This window comes from Eulemur rufifrons, chromosome 29 (genome assembly GCF_041146395.1).
Source record: "Eulemur rufifrons isolate Redbay chromosome 29, OSU_ERuf_1, whole genome shotgun sequence".
Classification (NCBI taxonomy): domain Eukaryota; kingdom Metazoa; phylum Chordata; class Mammalia; order Primates; family Lemuridae; genus Eulemur; species Eulemur rufifrons.
In genome coordinates this window covers 58,107,464-58,131,850 of record NC_091011.1, presented here as the reverse complement: position 1 = coordinate 58,131,850, position 24,387 = coordinate 58,107,464, and the positions used below count along the sequence as shown (strand labels likewise).

Genomic DNA, 24,387 nt, shown 5'->3' with positions numbered 1-24,387 from the left:
AATACTCATTCTAAAAGCATCAATGATACCTATAGGCACTGATTCTCAAATAAACATTGTTATTCCTCTACTTAGAAATTCTTATGATTCAAATACAAATAGTTTAACAGATTGTATCTTATGTGTATGTTTTTTTATGACAAAAGCAACTACATTTAAATGTGCGAAAACTCTACTCTGGGTGATTTTCATTCTTATATCCCATTATAGAGTCTCCTACTTGAATTTCTATCTGGTTTCTAATACCTTTTTGTGTTTATGATTGCTTTAATGAGATAATCTTTTTTTTTTGCATACCTAGATTTCATTACTATTTGGCAAAAACAATCTCTACTCTGATTTTTACTCTCATAAATACCTTAGCCTTAACTGTGGAGCTTGATACAGTCTGGTATGAGATACTTCTAAAATAGTAAAATGGAAGGAAAAACCATTTAAAGTAAAATGTAAGTAAAGGTTAGTCCTTTATCTCTTAAAATCATAACAGATAGACTGTTTCCTTGTAGAAGATTAATCTATATCTACCTATATAATGCCTCATTGAAGATTTACCAAGACGAAGTTATATATTGTTATATCTTGGATTGAAGTAGAATTTGAAAGAATTAAATAAATTCCATGCAGATTTTCCACTGATGGGGATTGACAAGGCTTACAGTTGATAATTCAGTTCTTATTTAACAGTCGTAAATGTTATCTTCAATCTGTGCTATCCAGTAAAAATTTCTTTATTCAAGTGCATTCATACTCATGTGGGTTTCTTTGAAAAGACTGAAAACCATTCCCAAAACTCATACAGAGAAAGCTCAATGAGAAGAAATTAGGACCTATACTCACTTTAAGGTTTATTCACTGTACCACAGAGCTAGGCTGCCAATAAAATTCTCTCTAATTTTGAAGCCATCATCTTTCAAGCAGAACTCTGAGCCTTTTCTGACATCTCAGCATGACTGAGTAAACTGACACAATAAATGATTAGATATTTACTTAGTTATTTACTAATTTATTTATATTAATGAACACACAGTGCTTATTGTGCACCAGGTATTCTTCCAAATGTTTTACACATGTTAATTTATTTCATCCTAGATGTCACATAGCCTGCTGGGACTTAATGGGAGAATGTGTGTAGAAAAATAAGTTTAATAAAGTGTCTCTAAATACAAGCTCTCTATATTGTTAAGTGTATCTTTAATCCTATAATATTAACAATAACTGCTATTTACTGAGTGCCTCTAAAGTGATGAATCATTTCTATACATGTTAGCTCACCTTCACATCAACACTTTAAGATAGGTATTATTAACTCATTTCATGAATGAGCAAACCCTAAGTCTTATAAGTAGTAATTACCAGAGCCAGATGTCAATAACTCCAAAGTGTATACAAATACTTTGACCCTTTAATACTCTTTTAAAATATTTTATAACATATTTTTTCTTTTTAATTCTGCCAATATTTTATTTTTCACAGAGTTACTGGGTCAAACTCTTTCCTGCTATAAATATCTCTCCAACCTGCCTCCTTCTCTGCATCTCTGGTATTAGCACACTAGTTAAGTCCTCATCATACCTCACTTGTATTTCTGCAAGACTCTTAACTCTCCCTCTTCTAGTTCACTCTCCACACAGCCAACAAGTTGAAAGCATAAATCTGGTCATGTCACTACCTGTTTAAAATACCTTGCTGCTTGCACACTAAAATCTCACATCTTAACCCTGACATACAAAGCTTCTACTAGGACCCTACTGGCCAGTGCAGCTTCACTTCCTCCCCCCCCCCCAATACCCCAGGTCTCCCTTTCCCCTCCTGTAACACACACACACACACACACACACACACACCCCCCTCTCATGCTTCAACTAGAAAAACTGTCATTTTGCTGCCTTTGTGCCTCTGCAAGTTATCATCTCTATGGGAATGCCCTTTATCCCCTTCTTTTCTAAACTCTTACATGTCCTTCAATACTTATCTCAAATGTCATCTCTTGTAGGAAGTCTTCTCAGACATCCCTGGCCTAGGTCAGTTGCCTGGTCTGTGTTTCACTGTAAGAGCATTCGTCATACTTTTCCCATGTCTATGGCCATCACTTAAGTTCACATTTATTTTCCAACTATACTGAGCCCCAAACAAGTTAGAACACACAGTACAAATTACATTTACTATCCCAGTCATCAATGAGTCTCCCAAGCACTGAGTTAAAAATAGGCCCTGAAAAAGATGGTTTGTTACCCAGCAGAATTCATATATGTTTATGCCTTAGCTATTTCTCCTGATTCCTCATCTTCAGCTGATGTTCTCAGCTATATCTCTCGGTATCTTCTGTGCTTGGCTCCTTTGGCTCCTGGCATTTACACATAAACTTTTAATATTGACTTTTTGCCCCTGGTCCAAGCTTCTTGGATCACAGATTAAATACCCCACTCCCTCATTACTTCCCAGTATTGACTCTGTACTACAAGTTTCTCTTATGTCAATCCTATATCCAGCCCGGTGAACACAGTATTTTCATGACCTTCTTTTGGCTCACAAACCTAGAAGTCATCAAGTCTTCAAACAGAATTTTCTAAGTTAATCACATATACAGGATAGTGAATTCCACCCTCAAAGGATCTTTCATGAGAGTGGCCTCATGCTAAATAACTATTGCTAACAGAATGGTTATTTCTGTTAATATTAATAAGTACATATTATTACATACTAAGTACATATTACACTATTTAATTCTCACAGGAAGTAAGATCACACACCTTTTAAAAAAAAGAAAACTGAAACTCAGAGAGGTTAGAACCTAGTCCAAACTCACATAGCTAAATAACCATCAAAATCAGGACTCTGGCTAATTTTAAATGCTATGCCTGCTCCACATAATCCTGTTTGAGTTAAGTACGCGGGAGGTTTCCAGGTCTTAGGACAGGTGTACACAGGACCCTATGTCTGGACAGAGGGAGTAGGTAATAGATGCCAAATCATGTAATATTCCCCCATTAAAGAATGTGACTCTTGACCCATGCTTAGAGAAATGAAGTACAATGTAAAAAAGAAGAAGCAAGTTTAATTTCTGAATGAATCAGAAGTTTTATCTGTCCATCATTAGGTATAATAATGCCAACCACACTCCTCAGGGGGTATTACAATAGGGGTTACAACATCCTATTGACGAATCATAGTGACCAAAGAAAGCTGGGAATTGGGAGCTTACTCAGCACAGGGAAATGCTCAAAAATTGCAGAATATTGTTACTTATGGAATAATTAAGTGCCACTGACATAAAAACATAAGTAGCTCTTGAAAGTCAAAAGGGACAAAACATTTAGATAGTCATATGATTTGTCAGTCCACGGGTAATCCCTCTGGACCTACAATTTCAGAGAGTTTCATCCATGGTCTACAAAATTGATGATTATTACAAAAGGAATTTGAGTATAAACCTGGAAACTAAATCAAAAGTTAATGCTGGTATCATCTAGAACATACTTATACAACTTTAAAATGGGATCAATGAATATTTGACAGGTAAAGTCTAAGGATATAATTAATTTGGCAACTGAAATTCCACCTAAATCTTTTTTTTTTTTTGTCTTTTATTTATTTATTTATTTTTCTTCTTTTTATTTTCACTCAAGGTGAAGCAGGAAAGTAGTCCACCTAAATCTTTATAAATTCTGTCTATGTAACCTAATGCTTGATAATATCAAACACTTACAGGACTTTGCAGTATACAAAGGACTGAGATTCAAAATCCCATTTAGTGATATGAAGTTCACAGGAAATATATATGTTGAACTTTCATTTCCTTGGAGGTTAGATATACAATTAATTAGACTCAACAGAGGAAATGTTTATTGTCTATTGTGGGCCAGGGCTGTGCTAGTGCTGGGGGTAATCAGAGTGAGCCCCTAACATATCTCGGACTAGAAGAGGTATCAGAGACAAGCAGAAAGAGTGTATATAATAAGTAATAATAAAACAATGTTAGAAATATCAGCAAGGAAGAGAAGTTGAAGAAAGAAGAGCATATTATTACCTGGAAAGGATGAGTTTATGTTTAGTTTATCAGTGAAATGGGAGGTGCAATGGTATGAGTGAGTTGGATCATCTCTACAATCTGCTTTTGCTCTATTATTTTGTCACGTCTATATATTTGCCAGATTATTTCCTATTTTGTTCTACCCACACACCCCAAAAGCTATATTTTCTGATATGACCCTTGGAAATGTTGTACTGAAAAATCTCCACCATCAAGGACTGACTATGGAGTCTTCCTTATTCTGGTTCTCAGCTTCTCTTCTTACTTTCCTCCTAAGTGCTCTGTAGGTTACTACTGCTTTTGAATACCTCCTCCAGAGTCTGAGTAGAAAAAGGAGGTGGAATTATAATCACTCAGCTTCACTTATGAAAGTTCTTGTGGAAGTTTGATGGAAGAAAGAGTTGGTATTTAAGTGAATATTTTTTCATTTCAAAAAGCTGCTCTTAATTACCTGCAGTAATGAAGAGCAGTGGTGTGTATAATCCAAAATGGTGGAAAATCCAAAAACTATTTATATTTGACTTTGAAATGTATTTCTGAACTTGCATTTGAATAGAAGTATGGAACCAATGACTTGAAGAGTCCTAAGCTTTCTATCTTTCTTAAACACACTAGTCTTTAGAGAGAATAGGCAATTGCAAGTTGGAATTTTAAGAACTTTCTCCACTGGACTGCAGGTCAAATTAAAGTTAAAAGAAACATTGGTGGCAATGTTAGCCAAAATAGCTAGGCAGGACATCCCCCAAAAGAATTGAAACAAGATTTCTCTCAGATGATAGAGCATATGGCTAAATATTGCTTAGTTGTATAATGATTATCTATGAACCATGTTCCCAGTTACAGTGACTCATTTAAGTTGGGTGTGATGCACATCATGTCAAGCTGAGGGAAAGATGACTAGATAAAGTTTGCTCTGACTCCCCCACTGAATGCCAGCCTGGCACTCTCAGGAAGCCACAGCAGGGTGTCTCCAGAAGCTATTTCCAAACAAATTTAGACTTGTCTTATACATGATGAGAACTATTTATAAAGATTGTATAACAAATAGCTTATAATAGACACCTCTGTCAATTGCATTTATAATGAAAAGATCTAACACAAGAAGGCATAGATGCCCAGTGCAAGCTAAGGCTGCAATATCTTTGCATTTTCATCGATTAAACTAACTGGGGAAGGGGGTGCATGACAAAACTCAATGTCACCCCTCCATTGAAATTTGAATTGAGAACTTAATAAGAATTAGAGCTTCATCAAGATATACAAAAGAGTAAAGGAGGGTAGATGTATTTTCGCTGGTAAGGTTGGAATCCAGCAATCATATTGAATCACAAGATCTACATTCAAAAATGATGAGTGATAACATTATTATGTGAGGATCTTTAATAGCTTCTATTGTGATCTGCTTAATTGATGCACAAAAGGCAAGAAGAGAGATTTAAAGAATTGAGAGAAAAGCCGAAAAAAACATGAACAATCAAAAAGAATTTAAATTTTCCATCTTTTCTAAGACAAATAGAAGGCAAAAATAAATGACAAAACAAAAAAAATCTAAATAATTTTAGAGAGAATGCTCTAAAACCTATCAGCAATTTTCTACCTGTGTTGGCCTAAAGAAGATGGGCCATTAAAAAGGAATGTAAATTAGGCCATATCCCCAGGGCAGGTGAAATTAGCATGTAGCGATTGTGTAGGCAGAGATTTTAGTATTGCAACAATGTAAGATGGGAATTTACAGAGAAAAAGAAAACCATTAGACCTGTAATCAGAAAGAAATGAAAGGGAAACCAAAATTATTTTCTCAATACTTTTCCCTCCCCCCCAAAAAATTGTGCTTTTTGAAATGTGAGACTATGTTTGAAAACCTGTGATTATCTTATTTCATAAATGTGAAATGTGTTCAGTGATTACTGTGCTATGGTAATTTGGAACCTTGAATTCCATCACCTACTTTACTCACAATTTATAATGTTATCTTGAGCATAATATTTATTCCTTTGGGCTACCATGTTGCTTCATTCAGTCAGTCATTCATTCATTTCAATGAGCATTTCTTGTGCACTTCGTACCAGGCTCTGTGCTTGGCACAAACATTGCAAAATTCAATAGGACATGGCTACAGTTTTGGTGTATTTGTTGGAACCAGTGGGGTGGAGGCAGAAAGACAAATATGTGACATACAATGGCACAGATACTTTGGTGAAAACTGTGTGCATGTATCAAGGGTATTTGCCAATTATCTCTCTTCCAAAAGGACAGGGTGTCAAAATCCTCATGAAACCTTGAATACAAGTAAATTTCTAAGAGAATGGAAATCTTCAAAAATATGTAATAGCTTTTTTTAGAGCTATAACAAATAAATAAATACTTTTCTAAAAAAACCTACTACTATTTGTTTTCTTCCTTTAGTAGTTTCAAGATAAGAAGTAATATGTTTAATCAGTATGTACTTTGTATACTTACAATGTGTGGAAAAGTACGTGGGGAATCATGCATTTTAAACATTTTATCTCATACATTCTTAACTGATTTTCTAACTTCCATCCTTCATCAAAAAGACCTAAGTGTTAAGTAAACAATCCTAAAATTCCCAGTTTGTATTCTCCTTGTACTTCCTTGTTTTCTGTCATTTCTTTTCAGCTTTGGAAAGCAAACTATGTCTCCGCCACATTCTCCCCTTTCCCCTGCCCCCTGAAAAGTTTCCCCATGTTAAACAGAGCACAGTTGTGTGATATGTGTTGTGGGGGGAGGGAGGGATAGAAAGAGGGAAAAAAGAAAAAGAGAATTTGTGTGTAAATATGCATGTTGTATATAAACATATATGAAGACATGGTCTTCTAGACACAGTCAGAAAAAGAGAAATATAAATGAATGTGAAGGGTTGGAACACATGTATGGTCAGCTGGACCAGCATCTTAACGGGGACAAGGTGTTTCCAAGCCCAGTCTATAAAACCATCCTAATTAAAAAAACATTTTAATACTTAATTCTGCTTTTCTTTGTAAGCATTTTCTCCCTTCTGTTTGTTTTCTTTACTAAAGTCACAGCAAGGGCTGTACTGAGCCTTCAGTTCATCTGAGCTGCTCAGTGCATGCCCAGACAGCAAGAAAATGGTTTCTCTGGCAACAGGAATTATGTGAAATCTCTGTGTGTTCTCCCCCACCCTCCATCTGATTCCTATTCACTTAAGCTGTTCAGATATAGGCAACAATGAGGCATTGGAACTCTAATGAGCAATTGAAATTTATTGAGCTGACTCATGGGGGTGGGTACTGTGAGCATCCTCATTTCCTGTGTACCAAGGAGCGGGCACATTTGTTGTATGTTATCTGTATTATTCAAAAACCCTGCACTGTCAGCAAATAGCCCAAACCAGATAAAATCAGATGAATATCTAAAATATGAAGCATACATGAAATTTATTTCCATGATGGTAGGAGGGAAATACAAAGGTGTTGAACACAGCTTTGAATCTTCCAAAGATGCTCGGCTATGGAAGTCACAATGATTTAAAAAAAGCCTCATATTATGTCTGAAACCCAAGAGGGAATGGCAAGAGCTTGGGTTAAATTGCTTTGAATGTCAGCTTATTTCTAAGGAATCATACTGTCCGTTCATGATTAAGGCTCTAGAGTTTTCAATTTAGGCTTTATTAACATTCCCCAATACTAGTTCATGATGAGACCCCCTGTAAATGTTTAGTTTTTCTCTGTAGCCTTTGTTTAGGGGAGAGCCCTGTGTTTAGTATTGATGCTAAGGTTGATATTCACTAACAGAGTTTAATCAAATGGGGATTGATTTGCTTGAAGGAATAAGGGCTGAGAGGCAAATTTGCCTTGTTCTTCAGACACGGGTAGAATGTGGGAGGCAGGATCCATTTTTCTTCAATTCCAATAAGGATGAAATAACAGCAAGAAATATACTCAGTAATGTACAGCAGGAAATACAGTGAATGTGGAATGGACTCCTGAACAGGTTTCCGAATCATTGTCTTAGAAATTTGCCAAGGAAAATATTTGCTTCTTACCTGTCTGGAATATCTTAGTACAATTTACCTGGAAGGAGGTAGATTATTAAGACTTGGTTTTATGATCATATATTGAACCCGTTTAAAATTAAAGACTTTCTGCCACCAAAAAGCAATAGGGAATGCCTCTTTGCCAAAATCCTTAACCTCAATCTATATGATATAGTATTTAAATAGTAACTCATTGAAGGCCTGTTTTAAATATTTAAACTCTAACTTCCAGTTAAAGCTCTAAGGAAAGAGTGAGCAGAATGACTAGCCTAATGACACAAATATGATGACTGACTTACAAAAAGCGCAGGAGAGTGAAGCTGCAAAAGGCAAAGGTGAAAGTGAAATACTAACAGCACTATAATAACAACGACTTCATTCATTTTTATAGTCAATCATTAGAAAATAAGATAGCTTAAAAAATTCTCAAATAACTGGCATTTTTCCAGGGCAGAAAAATAGCCAATAAGTATAGCCAAAGTTTGGAGAACAAATACAAAATATAAATCCTACACACAAAAGATACCTATTGAAGCCATAAGATTTGAATTTTTGAATCCAGTCACAAAGCCTTTAGAAACAGAGCATCTCAGAATCAAAATTTTATTCCAGTTGGAAAATGGACATTCAACCCTCATACCTAAGAACAAATTGCTCTTTACCTGACAGATAACCTGAAACTAGGGCTATGTGTGTACCTCGCTACTATTTGCTTCTGAGAAGACAAAAATTGTCCTTGTTTCACACCTAAGGTTTAAGTCTGTTATCCACCGTGATTTGATTTTTGTGAGAGGTGAAAGCTGTGGGTCCTGTTTCAGTCTTCTACATGTGGCTATCCAATTTTCCCAGCACCATTTATTGAATAGGGATTCTTGTCCCCAGAGTATGTTTTTGTCTGCTTTGTCAAAGATTAAATGTCTATATAAGGATGGTTTTATATTTGGATTTTCTGTTCTGTTCCACTGGTCTGTGTCCCTGCACTTGTGCCAATACCAGGCAGTTTTAAGAACCACAGCCTTGTAGTATAGTTTGAAGTCTGGCAAATTAATAATCTCCCATTTTGTTTTTATTGCTTAAAATTGCTTTTGCTATACGGGTCTTCTCTGATTCCATACAAAGTGTATAATTATTTTTTCTATATCTGTGAAAAATGATGTTGGTAATTTAATAGGGATTGCATTGAATCTGTAGATTACTTTGGGTAGTATAGACATTTTAACAATGTTGATTTTTCCTATCCACGAGCATGGTATGGTTTTCCACCTATTTACAAGTTCTGCTATTTCCTTCCTCAGTGTGAAACGATTAGAATTCTAGAAGAAAATGTAGGAAAGACTCTTACAGACATTGGCCTAGGCAAAGAATTTATGAAGAAGACCCCTAAGGCAACCACAGCAACAACAAAAATAAATGAATGGGACCTGATTAAATTAAAAAGCTTCTGCACAGCCAAAGAAACAGTCACGAGAATAAACCGACCACCTACAGAATGGGAAAAAATCTTCACATACTATACATCAGATAAAGGACTGATAACAAGAATCTATTTAGAACTCAGGAAAATCAGCAAGAAAAAATCAAACAACCCTATCAAGAAGTGGGCAAAGGACATGAATAGAAATTTTTCAAAAGACGATATAAGAATGTCTAACAAACATATGAAAAAATGCTCAACATCCCTAATCATCAGAGAAATGCAAATCAAAACCACAATGAGATATCACTTAACCCCAGTGAGAATGGCCTTTATCAAAAAGTCCCAAAACAACACATGTTGGCGTGGATGTGGAGAGACAGGAACACTCATACACTGCTGGTGGGACTGCAAACTAGTGCAACCCCTGTGGAAAGCATTATGGAGATACCTTAAACAGATTCAAATAGACCTACCATTCGATCCAGCAATCCCATTATTGGGCATTTACCCAAAGGAACATAAGTCATTCTATGACAAAGACACCTGTACCCGAATGTTTATAGCAACACAATTCACAATCGCAAAGATGTGGAAACAACCCAAATGCCCATCAATTCATGATTGGATTAGTAAATTATGGTATATGTATACCATGGAGTATTACTCAGCTATAAGAAATAACAGTGATACTACATCTCTTTGGTTCTCCTGGAGAGAGTTGGAACCCATTATATTAAGTGAAGCATCCCAAGAATAGAAAAACAAGCATCACATGTACTCACCAGAAAATTGGTTTCCCTGATCATCACCTAAATGCACATTTGGGAATGATACCAATCGGATATCAGACTGAGGTGGGGGATGGGGGGAGGGGATGGGTGTATGCCTACATGATGAGTGCGTTGCGCACCGTCTGGGGAATGGTCAGGCTTGAAGGTGCTGACTCCGGGAGGGGGGGTGCGAGAAGGGGATGGGTGTTTACCTACATGATGAGTGCAACGCGCACTGTCTGGGGAATGGACACGCCTGGAGCTCTGACTTGGGGGGACAGGCGGTACAGGGGCAACGTATGTAACCTGAACTTTTGGACCCCCATAATAAGCTGAAAAAAAAAAACCCCAATCAAGAGAATTCATTATATGAATAAATTAAATACATATATATATATATGATCATTTCATTATACAGAAATATCATTAAAAAAATTTAACATTCAAAAAAAAATTGTTCTTGTGTTTCTAAATGTGGCACCCCTCTGAAAGTGGTGTGTATTGTGATCCATAAAGAGTTACTGAAGTTTTCAAGGGTGTTCAAGCTCTGATTGGAGGTTCTTCTCCCATAAAAATACCTTTCAATTGTGAGTTTTTGCTTTATTTTCTTAATTTTATTTATTTAATTCCACCCCTCCTTGTTTCAGGAAAACTTGAGACGGCTTCCTATTATAGTGTGTATACATACATACTAATCCCTGACAACAGTGGTCCTGTTAAACAGAAAATTATCTAGGATTAGGAAAATATCTTGATAAGGCACTTATGGTAGAATATAAGAATCTGAGAACTTGTGTTTAGTAGCAGAGGAATCAATAGAGGACAGCAAAACTGTTTCTAAGTTAGAAATTAATGAGAATTTAGTGGGTGGTGGGGAATAAAAAATAAAGGAGAAGAGAAAGGCAGAGTGGTCTTTAAGATAGATGAAAAAAATTAAAAATTGGGAACATCTAATATTCAATGCTTAGATGTTAGTGTTGGTGTTTTTGCATCTTGTTCATAATTCAGGAAAGTATGCTACATTCACAGTGCTGAGCACATTGGTTTTATGGAAATGTGTGTATGGCATGTGCTTAAGAAAGAGATCAATTTCCCCATTTGGGTTTATACAAGACCAGAGACAGAACAGAAAACAAAAAAGTTACAGAGAAAGGTGGCTGGAAACAGAAGTGGCCATGAGGATGTAAGTCCCACTGGGAGTTCAGAGAAATCATTTTTTTATATTTTTATGTTTTTTTTCAGCTCATTATGGGGGTACAAAAGTTTAGGTTATATATATTGCCCATGCCTCCCCATCCCCCCGAGTCTGAGCTTCAATTGTGTCCATGGTGTTACACTTTCCATGGGGCATGGAATACGAGTCTAAGCCAATCTTATTTAGATCTTAAAAGGTAAGGAGGACATCAGATAACATATAGGTTATATCACACAACACAACACACAACACACACACACAATGAAATGGTTAACTGTTACCATTTTTAAAATTAGAAGCAAGGAATATATATAATTGAGTAGGAGTTCAAGATCTGGGAAAAGAAAAATGTGATTTGTATCAAAGGACTTTGTACATTTGAGTAATATAGTATTAGTGGATGAGCTTCAGGACTTTAGTGTGGTGAATATATATATTACAAGATTCCACAATATTTTTGAAATCACTTTGACATGAATCATGTGTTTACTGAAGCTTTCTGCATACTAGCTGTGCATGACCTTAGGCTAGTGGGTGAAAATATCAGAGTCTCAACATTCTCCTTTTTTTCTGTAAAATAAGGATAGTAGTATCTACTTCAAACATAAATAATAATGGTTAATTTTTATTTAGTGCATACTACATGTCAAGCTCTAATTTAATAGCCATTATTTTAGTTTTATCCTTATAAAAATCCTTCAAAGTATTATTATTCTCATTGTACATATCAGGAAACTGAGACTAACAGAAGTTAAATAATTTTTCTGAGCACAAAGCTTGTGAGTTGTGGAGCTATTAGAATGGTCCACCGGCACTGACAGTAGTAATATTAGCAAATAGAGTGAAAGTCAGTTTTAACTCTAAATTTTCTCGTATTGACTTATTCAACAGTGGGTGAGCCCAAGATAACTCTGTAATGATGAATCCTTTGTAAACTCTCCGTTCTGCACCTTTTTTTCACTATTTCTTCATTTCATTTCATAAGAATGTAATGCCTTGCTCATTTATCATCATTAATCCAATTCTTATTAGAGCACCAGCTAATTCATGCTTGTTAAATGGAGGAGCAATGGCAACTAGGCTTGATGCCTGAGCAGGAATCAAGCCTATTTTTAAAATGACAAAAATTATAACATTGTTTTATATCAACTATGGACTGGCAGGAAGTAATATCATTGAATATGCCCAATTTGAGCCTAGATTATGTTTACAATTTACTTAGTCACACCACATAGGAGCACACAACAGCACATCCTCTGCAATGGTCCCAAACCTTTTTGGCACAAAGGACTGGTTTCATGGAAGATAATTTTTCCACGCATGGTGACGGGGGATGGATTCTCATAAGGAGCACGCAACTTAGATTCCTCACATGCACAGTTTAAAGTAGGGTTCAAACTCCTAGGAGAATCTAATGCTCCACTGATATGACAGGAGGTAGAGCTCAGGTGGTGATGTGAGTGATGGGGAGCAGCTGTAAATACAGAGGAAGCTTTGCTAGCTCGCGGGCCACTCACCTCCTGCTCTGTGGTCTGGTTCCTACCAAGTGGCGGTGCTGGTCTGCGGCCTAGGAGATTGAGAACCACAGCTCTGGAGTACCCAGTGGGGGCATATGGCTGTCAGTAACACTGTCCAAGAGTAATGGGGTCTTACCAGTTCTGGAAAACTCAACCATTGCTATGCCACTGCCTTTTATACTCTGAGCTTATATCCCCATTTGAAAAAGTATTAATATAAACTATTAATATAATGAGGGTTTGCATTAATGTATTGGGAAACAGACCTAGCATTGGAAATGTAACATGCTTATCTCTCTGGAGGAAGTAGAATGAATGCCTAGATTTACCTGAAAAATATCTCTGCCTCCAGCTTTCCAACATTCTGAAGAGCCAGTTTCCCTGCTCGTACTATGTAAACCAATTAATAGAATATTAAAGAAAAAGGTAAGGTTTTATGTAAACTCAAGAGTCTGACATGCTATTTCAATGAGTTTTACATTCTAATATAATAAACAATTGAAATCTTACAAATATTGTATGTCTAAATAATATAATACCCAATAATTTTTCTAGTAAAACCTAAAGCTTCTCAAATTGTTTGAAGGAAAGAAAAAACCCAACAATAACTAACCTTCAAATAACGTAAGCATTATGTTTGTAGGCTTAGTAAGACCATGTTCTCCAAAAGTTTATGAAAGCTAAATTGTCATCAGTATGTATTATGGAAAAGAAGGAGTGAGTAATAGAAAGCACCATATTAAAAAAATCATTTAGATAGAATTACTACAAGTGTACTGGGGTTCACACCAGATCTTTCATGAATAAGCAAGATGTTTTTTAACTTTCAAAGACAAAGGTTATGCCAATGGCTTGGAATCCTGTTGCTGCTAATAATAGCTCTTTCTACGCATTACTTGTCTCACCAAAGCAGCTGTTTGACATATGAAAGACCTGGCTGCAGTTATATCAATTGTTCCATGTCAGGGGACTCATTTTCCAAAGACACCTCTCTTATGAACAGAATTTAATTTGAAGCATCTTTTTGAAATGGTAGATATTACATGATAAGCAATTCCAATTTAATGTTTGTACTATATTTTTGCTTTATATAACTTATCAGTTATAATCTTAGGTATTATAAACATTAAGCTAAACCTACTCAGTTATCTTTCACTAACCAAGAACTCATAAACCTTACAAAATGTATCAAATGGCTTCATTTCTACATTTTTAAGAGTCATATGTCATCATAGTACTATGGTTAGTGAGATTACCTAAAATGGAGATAAATTTTTTCTTACATAAATATGTCAAAATATATCAAATTAACTGTACATAAAATCATAAATAAATCATACTCTCCTTAGAGGGATAAATGTAGAGGCAACATTTTGAGAAACACGGTAGTGACTGTTGGTATGATTTTATTTTTGGTTGCTATTAAGCTATAAATGGTAATATCAAACATTGGGGGCTTCCTGTGTGCCAGTCACACAACACTGCATGTGTATTAACTCACTTAATCCTCACAATAAACCTATAAGATTGGAACTATCATGGTTCTCATTTTATGGATGAGGAAACTGGGATACAGAATGGTTAATTAACTTGATCCTTGTCATAGCTAGTAAGAGCTGAAGATGGGATTTAAATCTGGGCAGTCTGGGTCTAGAATCAGTCCTTTTAATCACTAGCTATGTAATTTATTTAGACATATAATTTATAATTTATGAAACATTATTCATTTTATAACAGAATACGCTTTTATATTTAAATAATGAAGACAATGAAAAATGGTCCAGTTTGTTTTACAGGACACCACTGAAGGCAAAGCAGCTTACTAATATACAGCTGTCAAGAGAAAAGAATATGCTTCTGAATCAGTTGGACCCTGGAGAAACCGAATGCCATTTTATTCAAAGTCCACAGAGTTGAAAAAAATCATCTTTTCCCTCATCAGAAAACCAAATAATCGACTTTTATTTCTTAAAGGTAAGAAAAATCAAATAGACAACGCTTGGATCTAACCTGTGGTTCTAGAAAGGATATAAAAATAGCAAGTATGATGATTAGACCATTAAATTGCTCCTTCTGGGAAAATTCTGTGATTTAATGCAAGACAGTATGTAAGGAAAATCACTACATTCCTGGCCAAAAATCTGAAATAGAGGTACACGGCCTAATCATTTTCTAGAACTAAAATGTGTTGGAAGAAAGAGCTAGACTTGACGTTTAAAAAGCTCACAACTGGATATATGCAACTATTATGCATCCATAATAATTAAAAATATTTTTTTTAAAAAGCTGTCTGGAATTAACTCTATTAAGCAATTATATTATTACTTAAGAAAATATTACATTAACCAAGAAAGAGAATATGAAATCTATTCTGTTTACATTTTTACTCTTGTCCACACTGTGCCAGATCCTCCTCATTGCTGGATCCTCTCTGATAATAAATCAAGTTTTCGTAAAATCTTTTAGGTCATCTAATCAGTGATCCAAAAAGTCATATATCCAGAAAAATAATGAAGTCCCTCAGTATCCAGTTAGCTATTAGCATGACTAAGGTACCATAAGAATTAATCTCAAATAATCCTAATATTTGTAGGTCCCTTTTAAAATCAATAATATACTTGCACTTTCAAGTTACCTAATTAAGTGTATATTTACCACATATTTGGGTTACCTCACATTTTATTTTTTTACCTGATATTTTAATTTTTAGAAAGTATAGGCTAGGCCGGGAGCGGTGGCTCACGCCTGTAATCCTAGCACTCTGGGAGGCCGAGGCGGGTGGATCGCTCGAGGTCAGGAGTTCGAGACCAGCCTGAGCAAGAGTGAGACCCCGTCTCTACTAAAAATAGAAAGACATTATATGGACAACTAAAAATCTATACAGAAAAAATTAGCCGGGCATAGTGGCGCATGCCTGTAGTCCCAGCTACTCGGGAGGCTGAGGCAGTAGGATCACTTAAGCCCAGGAGTTTGAGGTTGCTGTGAGCTAAGCTGACGCCACGGCACTCACTCTAGCCTGGGCAACAAAGTGAGACTCTGTCTCAACAAAAAAAAAAAAGAAAAAAAAAAGAAAGTATAGGATAGATTCCCTTATCACAGAGGTGGGTCACAGCTGGATGTAGGATTTTGAAAGAAACATTTTAAAATCTTTTAATTTGTACTTATTTTGAAATCAAATTCATTCAGTCTTCCATTCATTCCAAATTTTCACAACTTCATAAATTATGAGAAATTTGCAAAGAATTTGTAGGGAAGGTGCCCTAAGGAACTCACTGAGATGGTAGCTTTTTGCTAAGGAATTGATTGTATCAAGGCTAAAGAGTAGACTTGTCTAGATAAGCTTCTTAGCTAGCGCCCAATCAGTGTTAGAATTTCCAAGTCTAAATTATAAACACAGAAAGATGAAATAATAATTTTTATATTTCTTCAAAACAAGGGAAAAATGTGAGAGAGATTTAAGTAAAATTCTGAAATCAGACTTAGGAAATTTAAATCAAATAGGGACATAAAGAACCAACAAACTATATTATTCATATTTTAATATCTGATCTATCATTACTTTTAGATAATAACAAAATAATATAGAGAAAACTTAATTTTATTTATAAAATAAATCTTGGCCCAAGAAAATATGTACATGTAATTAACTCTCATAAAATGTATAACTCTTTAATGTTTCCAATGAAAATTTAGCATAATTTTCTTTAACAAACATAGCTTATTCTGCTCTTAAAAATATGTAATTCATTCTCTCATTTGAATGTATTGTTTAATCTAGGAAATTGTGTAATAAATAGTAGTGATGATACAGAAATAAAACAATGTAGTTTTACTATTATAACTAAATATCCACCAAGAAAATTAAAATTTGAACTGTGGAAAGGCAACATACTTAATCATGAGGGTCTCAGAAAGGCACAGCACAACACTTTTAACCCATTTTTGGTCATATTTCTTCATGGAAACTTGCTTTAAAATAGATTTTATGGACCTAATACATATAGACAGGAACAGTCTTAAGTAATTTTTTTGAGAGTATAATCATAGTCACCTTTCTATGTTCAAATGGTACAAAATAAAGAATTTGTGTCAAAGACACTATTTTCATTCTCATTAGAGTTACTTGTTCAAGACTATAGCCATAGAAAATATATATCTTAAATCTCATCATCAAAAAAAGCCCAGAATTCTGGCTTACTTTTCAGGTTCAATCCACAATAGCAAAATGTCAGTCTCAGTGTTGATGCATTACATAGGCAATAAGACATGGGCTAAATTCATACATGCCTAAAACCACCTCTGCTAAATGATTTGACACAATCGATATTAAGTATAGGTAAACACATTTGTTTCTCAGATAATTTGTCTAAGAGTTTTGAACTCTTTTGAGAGAATCCACAGGGGAACTTAAATGTGGGCACCTTTGTTTAGTAAGACTAACCAGGAATAGTCTAAACTGGAAGTCATAGCCTTGTTTAAGCCACACAGCTTAATCGTAGAATAATATAATCATAGAATTACTTAGAATTGGCTTCTCTAGTTGAGCCCACTCATATTAAAGGGAAGGAAAGACACAGAAACGTGGAAAGAATTGCCAAAGAGCATTCATGAAAGCAGCAAACAGAAAACTGTAAGTAAAGCTCAGGCTTCCTATGTTAAGATTTCTATTAAGCATTGCAGTGATCAAGGAAGTAGCCATACTTAGATATGCATAATTAATCTTTTAATTGATTTCCTAATAGTATTTCAGTCTACCTTACATTTTTCTCCTGTTTTGAAGAAAAATCAAGCTGTTATTTTCTTCAGTCAATATGTATGTTTACAAGTTAGCCTTATAAATTCTAATGCTCATTGAGTGCTAGCTAATAAAATGCATTCATTCATTTTCTTTCAATCAACCAATGTTTATTTAGGACTTACTAAATTCAAGGAGGCCTGGGCCTCAATAAATTTGTAGTTGTGGGCTGAGGTCTAGGGATTTGCATATTTAATAAGAACCCAAAGTGAAGCTTCAGACCACACACTGCAAGACATTGATAAGGGACTGCTTCAAGGTGGGAGTAGCAATGAGAGTATCATGAAGGATGTAGTATTCAAGATGTTCCTAGAAAAATGGATAAAATTTGAGTATGTAGAAACGGGGTGAAGGGCAATTAAGAAGAACAAGAATGAGTAAAAGCACAAGAGCAAGAAGGTGCAAGTGAGTTAGGAAATATTAATAACTAGTGGCCTAAATTGGTTGACACTAAGAATATTAGAGAGTAACATAAGAGGTAAATATAGGTCAGAGGGAAGTTGATTAGGGTCAGGAATGTCAAACCAGGGTGCATTGACTCTATTTAATAAGTGATAAGATGTTTCTAAAATTTCCTGAACAAGTAAAAGCTTATTTCAAAATGTGAGGTATAGATTCCAGGGAAATGTGGTTGAAGCCACAGGAAGGGATAAGATTGCTGAGGGAGACAGAACAGAAGAAGATGAAGAGGGGTCAGAGAATAACACTGAGGAGCGCCTATATTTGAGTGCCTGGAGAAAGAGGAGAAGAAAAAAGAAGGAAAACGCAGGAGAGAGCAGATAATTAGAAGGATAACTAAGGGAAAGTGTATCTAAGAATGAAGGAAGAGGTTGAGTCAGAAGCACAGCATTGCAACTTGTAGGAAGAGAGGATGCAGCTATCACAATGCCCAGGGGGCAACGTTTTCCCTCTCTAGGCCACTAGGTATAGGTTCAAAACAGAGGCTAAATTTCCATACTTATATTCTGTGTAGACAAAAGACTGAAACAATAATAGGCTTTACTGAAGGATGAGTTTTAGATGAGACAGTCAGATGAAGGAGCAAGGGATGCCTGTCACCTATGATACTACTGTAATCGAGGATGGCAGGAAGACAAGGAGTAGAAGATTCCAAGTCATGCGCCCAGTCATATTAGAAATGAGAAGAGGCAGGGAATTGATGGAGGAATTTACAGACCCGAACTCTCTCAAAATCTTCATTAAAATATGGGAGCCCTCATTTAGTTTTAAGAGTTCTCCCTTCTGGTGCTTAGTTCTGTTCCTCCTGTTGGGGAGGAAAGAGAAGAAAGGTCACCTGCTCAGGTGTGCCTCTTTGAGGTGCCAGGGAATTGCCCTGAAACGCTTTTCTAGCATGTAACATGTCTTGCACAGCAATTCCAACAGTGTGACATTTACCCTGAGATATACCAACACACTCCCAGCTGGTCCACGGCTAGACCACTACTGAACTTTGGAGTTTCAACTTCTGCACTGGTGTAAACTGTGGCTCACAGCAGTTGGCACTTTCACCACTTTGCTTCAGAAGGATGTCACCAGAATCAGTGAGAGAGTGACTCTAGAGGACCTTGAGTCAACTGGGGAAAAGCACTCTTAGTGTCAAGTAATGTCTCACTTTTCATATTAAACTAGGTTTTTTGAAATGTTAAAAGAAAAAAATTTAGAGCACTTAAGAATAAAAAATGGCTAGCAGGACACCCTTACTGGGGTGAAGGGGGATTACAAAACTATTGTCTCAATTAAAAATTTTACATTAAAACAAACTTACATCTTTAGCTCTCCAGATTAAATGTCTTTTATGAAAAAAGAGTAACTAAACTTTCTGAAAAATATGACAGCTAGTTAAATTGATGACTTTTTCAGAGTATTACCTCTTGTGGCTTTTAGTTACTAAGTAAAGCTATATGAGACTCCAAGAGTGAACTAATAGGCCTAAAAATGGTTCATGCTTAGGTATAAGTTTCTAAGAACTGAAAAAAATTACTTATAGAACTATTTTGACCTTCACTTCTGAACAAATCAGGTTTTTATGTTGCTTCCTTTCAAAGACCTTCCATTGTACTTAAAAAAAAAATGTCCCTCATAGCATTTATAACATTCATTTCACAACTGTTTATTGGGTACTAACTGTGGGTCAGGAAGTATGCTGAATGGCGGAAATAAAAAGTTAAACAAGACACTCCATGGCCTTGGACGCCATGACCCAGCTCTTAGACTGGTCGTGAACTTTACTGGACAGCTGTTAGACTGAAAGCTTCCTTTATATAGGATTCTGTCATTGTCTTTACCTGGTTATATCCCCAGCTTTCAATATAGCCATTCAAAAAACATGTTAAATTGTAGTAAATATTATAGTTAGAAGATAATTTGGATAGGGACATATCTTTTTTAAGGTGAAAAAACCAGTATATTCTCTCACTACCTAATTTAATTTTGGGTGCATCTTGGTTGATTCTTGGAATAAATACAATAATTGGCTGCTAATAACCAGTTAACTGTTTCATCATTGCACAAAACAGTCACTTTACCAAAGAGTCGTCTTATAAAGATATAACCTATGAATTGCACAAGGTATCCTGGACCTTAGGAACAAATCCACAACATACCTAATCTTTCAGAGAAATAACAAAGGGGACTACTAATAATTTATAGTGCCATTTTATATTTTCTGTTACCATTTAAGTATTTTCAGTATTTGTAAAACTAAATGTTATCAAAAGGTTTGGAATAGGTTTGAACTGTTGAGTATTATCAAGTCAGTATATCTGTAAGTGCTACATTGAAATGTATCTTTGTCTCCATCTTGTTTGAGCTGAATAAATTGGAAGCAGTTAGATTCATAAATCTTTCCTATAGTATCTATATTTGACATGATAATAATTCAAATGAAAGTAGAGGTGTGATAAAAATATAAGCCAAATTAGTAAACAACTCAGTATCATTTTCCTTAAATTGAAGTAAGAAAAAAAGAGAAAAGGGCATGGTAGGTATAAAATAACAGCTGGCATTAGCATCACTAAAGAAGTCACATTTTTAAAGTATAAAATGGTTTCAACATTAAGTAATATAAAACAAAATATTTCTCCCACGTAATGAAGCAATTTAGAATACAGTTCTTAAAATTGATGAACTACATTATGCCAGTTCAGCTTACATATGAATTTCAACTAACTTATAGTTGTATAATATTGCTATAAATTATGAAACAAATAGAAATGTAAAGATATACATAATATGTAGCAATAATATTGGAGAAGCACATATTTTTAGGCATCCTATTAAAAATTCAGTTTTCATTTCTAGTCTTTTAAATAATTACTGAATTCTTAGGTGTGTTTTTTTGGAATTATTTATGTTAATTTTAAAATAATTCCATTATCTTAAACGAATGAAGTGTCTTTGAGCACAATCCTCAAGACATGTGATCACTGCATTTTGTATCTGCATGTGCTAGTGTACCTATGTATCAGCAGCTTTTTCTTGTCAGACTGGCATTGCCTTACCTTGGCTCAAATAAATTAATGTTCTCACATCTGGTAGGAATAACAGTTGGACAAACCAACAGGAATAGAGGAGAGAAAACAATAGGAAAGAAAGATGGAAGGAATGGCAGAGACATTTTATAGTTTATAAATATATAAATTGACTGATATTTGTGTGTGTGTGTGTGTGAAAGAGATAGAGAGGGGAGAGAGAGAGTCATGTGCTATAAGCTCTGTGATGGGGCTGGAACTGTGTCCTATATTCCAGCAATTACCTGGACATACATTACTTGATCCTCAGAATATGCAAATTTACGATACTTGAGAGCAAACTTTACTATACTCTAAGTGCCCATAGAGATGCCACAAAAGGTAGTATGATCCTATTCATTAGAGTTTGCTGTGACTATGAGACCATTCAGAGCAAGTGTGTTTCTTTATTAATGAAGAATTTTCTTAGAAATGCACAATTCAGTCTATAAACTACAAAAACAATAAAAAGTAAACCAGATTCTTATTCTAAGATGCAATTCCAGTATATACATAGAAAATATGGAAATCGCAATATGAAGGATATTGTGGGGTTTTGATTTTAACTTTCTAAATATGAACGGTAATACTTGGTTAGTATTAACCAAGTTAATGTGGTGTAGAAACTTGACAGCTGATCAAATTGTGCTTGCTGTGAAATGGTGATATGCAGTCGGTTCATCTGTCTTCAATACAGTCTACACATCTGTTATCTTTAAGTCTATTTATTTTTTCCATATACATTTATTGAGAACCTAACTGGGCCAGCCACTATTCTATGCTCTAGGGATACAGCTGAGGACAAAACTAAGCCTCTGCCCACAAAGAGCTTATCGTCTAGTGACTGAGAGTAAAAGTAAGCACACAACGTAATACCAGGTTGAGACAAGCACTAAGAAGAAATATAAAGCAGGTATGCAGATAGACAATGATGGTGATAGTAATAGAAGGACACTATTTTTAGACAGAAAATGCCTAAGAAGGTAACAGTTGAATGAAGTTGTAATTAGTTTCTATCTTATTTGGCTCAATCTAATCTTAAACTTTATTATGTATAAATATATGATCACTTGAGAATGATCTATATTGAGGATGTTCACTCTCTGCAAGGTTCTGGCAAAAGCAGTTGATAAATTAAACAATTTAAATAGTAAATACAGGTTGGTATTACCAGATTGTCTCAGGAAGAAGGAAAAGTTTTAGATGAAAAAGAAAAAACAAACAAACAAACACAGATCGGGTGTAATTCCAAAGGAAAGGTGACAGAATATACCAGAGATTCCATGGGAAAAGGTTGTGGGGCAGAAGAAGAAGGAGCAAGATATTGCCAGAGATCAACCCTGTGAGGCTTGGAGTCCAGCGAAAAGGGTAGGTGGAGACATTTATTTCTCCCTCCCTCACATCTCTGGCAGTCAGCAGGCTCCCAAGCTGCTGGAGAGCCTTTCTACCCTCATGTGCCCCAAAGCTGATGCTGCCAGTGAACTGGGAGCTTCTTGAGGACAAAGTACCAGGCTCCCAGCCACCTTGGGGTTACTTTCACTTCCCATGACCATAAACCCTGCCTACTGGCAGATACCGGATGGAGACCATGAGGCAGGGTAAGGGGGAGAAGAGTGAAACCTGCTCTTCACAGCCAGATTGTGAATCTCAGATGGCTCCTCCCCAACAAACAGAATTTCTGGCTGGGTTGGGGCCACTTCAGCCCTTCCCAGGCAGCTTTCCCCAGAAGCCTGGGAGTGGACCTTTGACCCCTGCTGAAATAGCTCCCTTACCAGCTTTTGTGGGGCCTGAGGGCAGGCCCACCCAACCCAGCCTGGCCTCGCCTCACTCCCCCACCCACCTCTGCTATGACGGAGAATAAGGAATGACCTAGAAGTTCCAGTGCCCTGCCCACCACCTGGGGCATTCCAGTGCTTCTCCCGAGGGACTAGGGCGAGTCACAGTTCCCCAAACAATACTGCAGCCTGTTCCTTCTGGCAAATGCCAACTACTGGCAGGGAGGTCAATTTGCACAGGAGGTCAGTTTGCAACATTCATGATTCAATCATAAAGGGTGTGGTTGATTCTTACCCACAAGCACCACCTACTGTATCAGAGATTAAACTGGGTACACCAACACAATTCACACTAGTAAGAAGACCATAGGACTAGGGGGCAGGGGGGAAAGGATTTCAAAGACTTCCATCTTTCCTCATCAAGGAGAGACAAGAATCTGTGCACACACATAGCTCACCACTGCTATCGCCAGCATAACTAGCAACTGAGAAAACCACCACACTAAGGATCTCTATAACCAAGACATCCATCTAGAACCTAGACTGCCATCAAAGCACCGTCAAGCAAAGCCAAAGGTTCCTACCCAACATATGCTACACTCATCCCCTTATGATTGAGGGGTTGGGGAATCCCTTCTAAATAAAAGATAATCCGAAAATAAGAAGCAACAGCTGCTCCAGATGAGAATGAATCAGTGTAAGAACTTCTAAAGTATGAAAAATCAGACTGAAAAGACATCCCCAAAGGGGAACACCAGCTCTCTAGCAAAAGACACCAACCAAAACAAAAATATTGAAATGACAGATAAAGAATTCCAAATATGGATTGTAAGGAAGCTCAATGAAATCCAAGAGAAAATGGAAAACCAACTCAAAGAAACCAGAAAAACAATTCAGAAAATGAATGAAAAATTCACTGAAGAGATTGACATATTAAAGAAGAAAAACAAATGGAACTTCTGGAAATGAAAACTTCATTTAAGGAAATACAAAACACAATGGAAAGTTTTAAGAATAGACTAGACCAGGCATAAGAAAGAATCTCAGAACTTGAAGACAACTCTTTCAAATTAACTCACTCAGTCAAAAATAAAGAATAGAGAATTTAGAGGAATGAATAAAGACTATAGGAATTACAGGATTATGTAAAAGGGCCAAATATAACAATCACAGGCATGTGTGAAGAAGAAAACACACAAAGGCTGGAAAACCTATTCGAGGGAATAATTCAGAAATACTTCCCTGGTCTTCCAGAGATTTAGACATCAAAGTACAAGAAGCTTAATGAACACCTGGGAGATGCATTGCAAAGCAACAATCACCAAGACACATAGTCATCAGACTGACCAAACTCAACACCAAAA

The 24,387-nt window shown here is 35.9% G+C and overlaps 1 protein-coding gene across 2 annotated transcripts in view; it reads right to left on the bottom strand.

Annotated features, from left to right (window-relative positions):
* Positions 1-24,387, bottom strand: part of MAGI2 (membrane associated guanylate kinase, WW and PDZ domain containing 2) — a 1,290,578-nt gene that overhangs the window by 630,051 nt on the left and 636,140 nt on the right. The window lies entirely within an intron of this gene.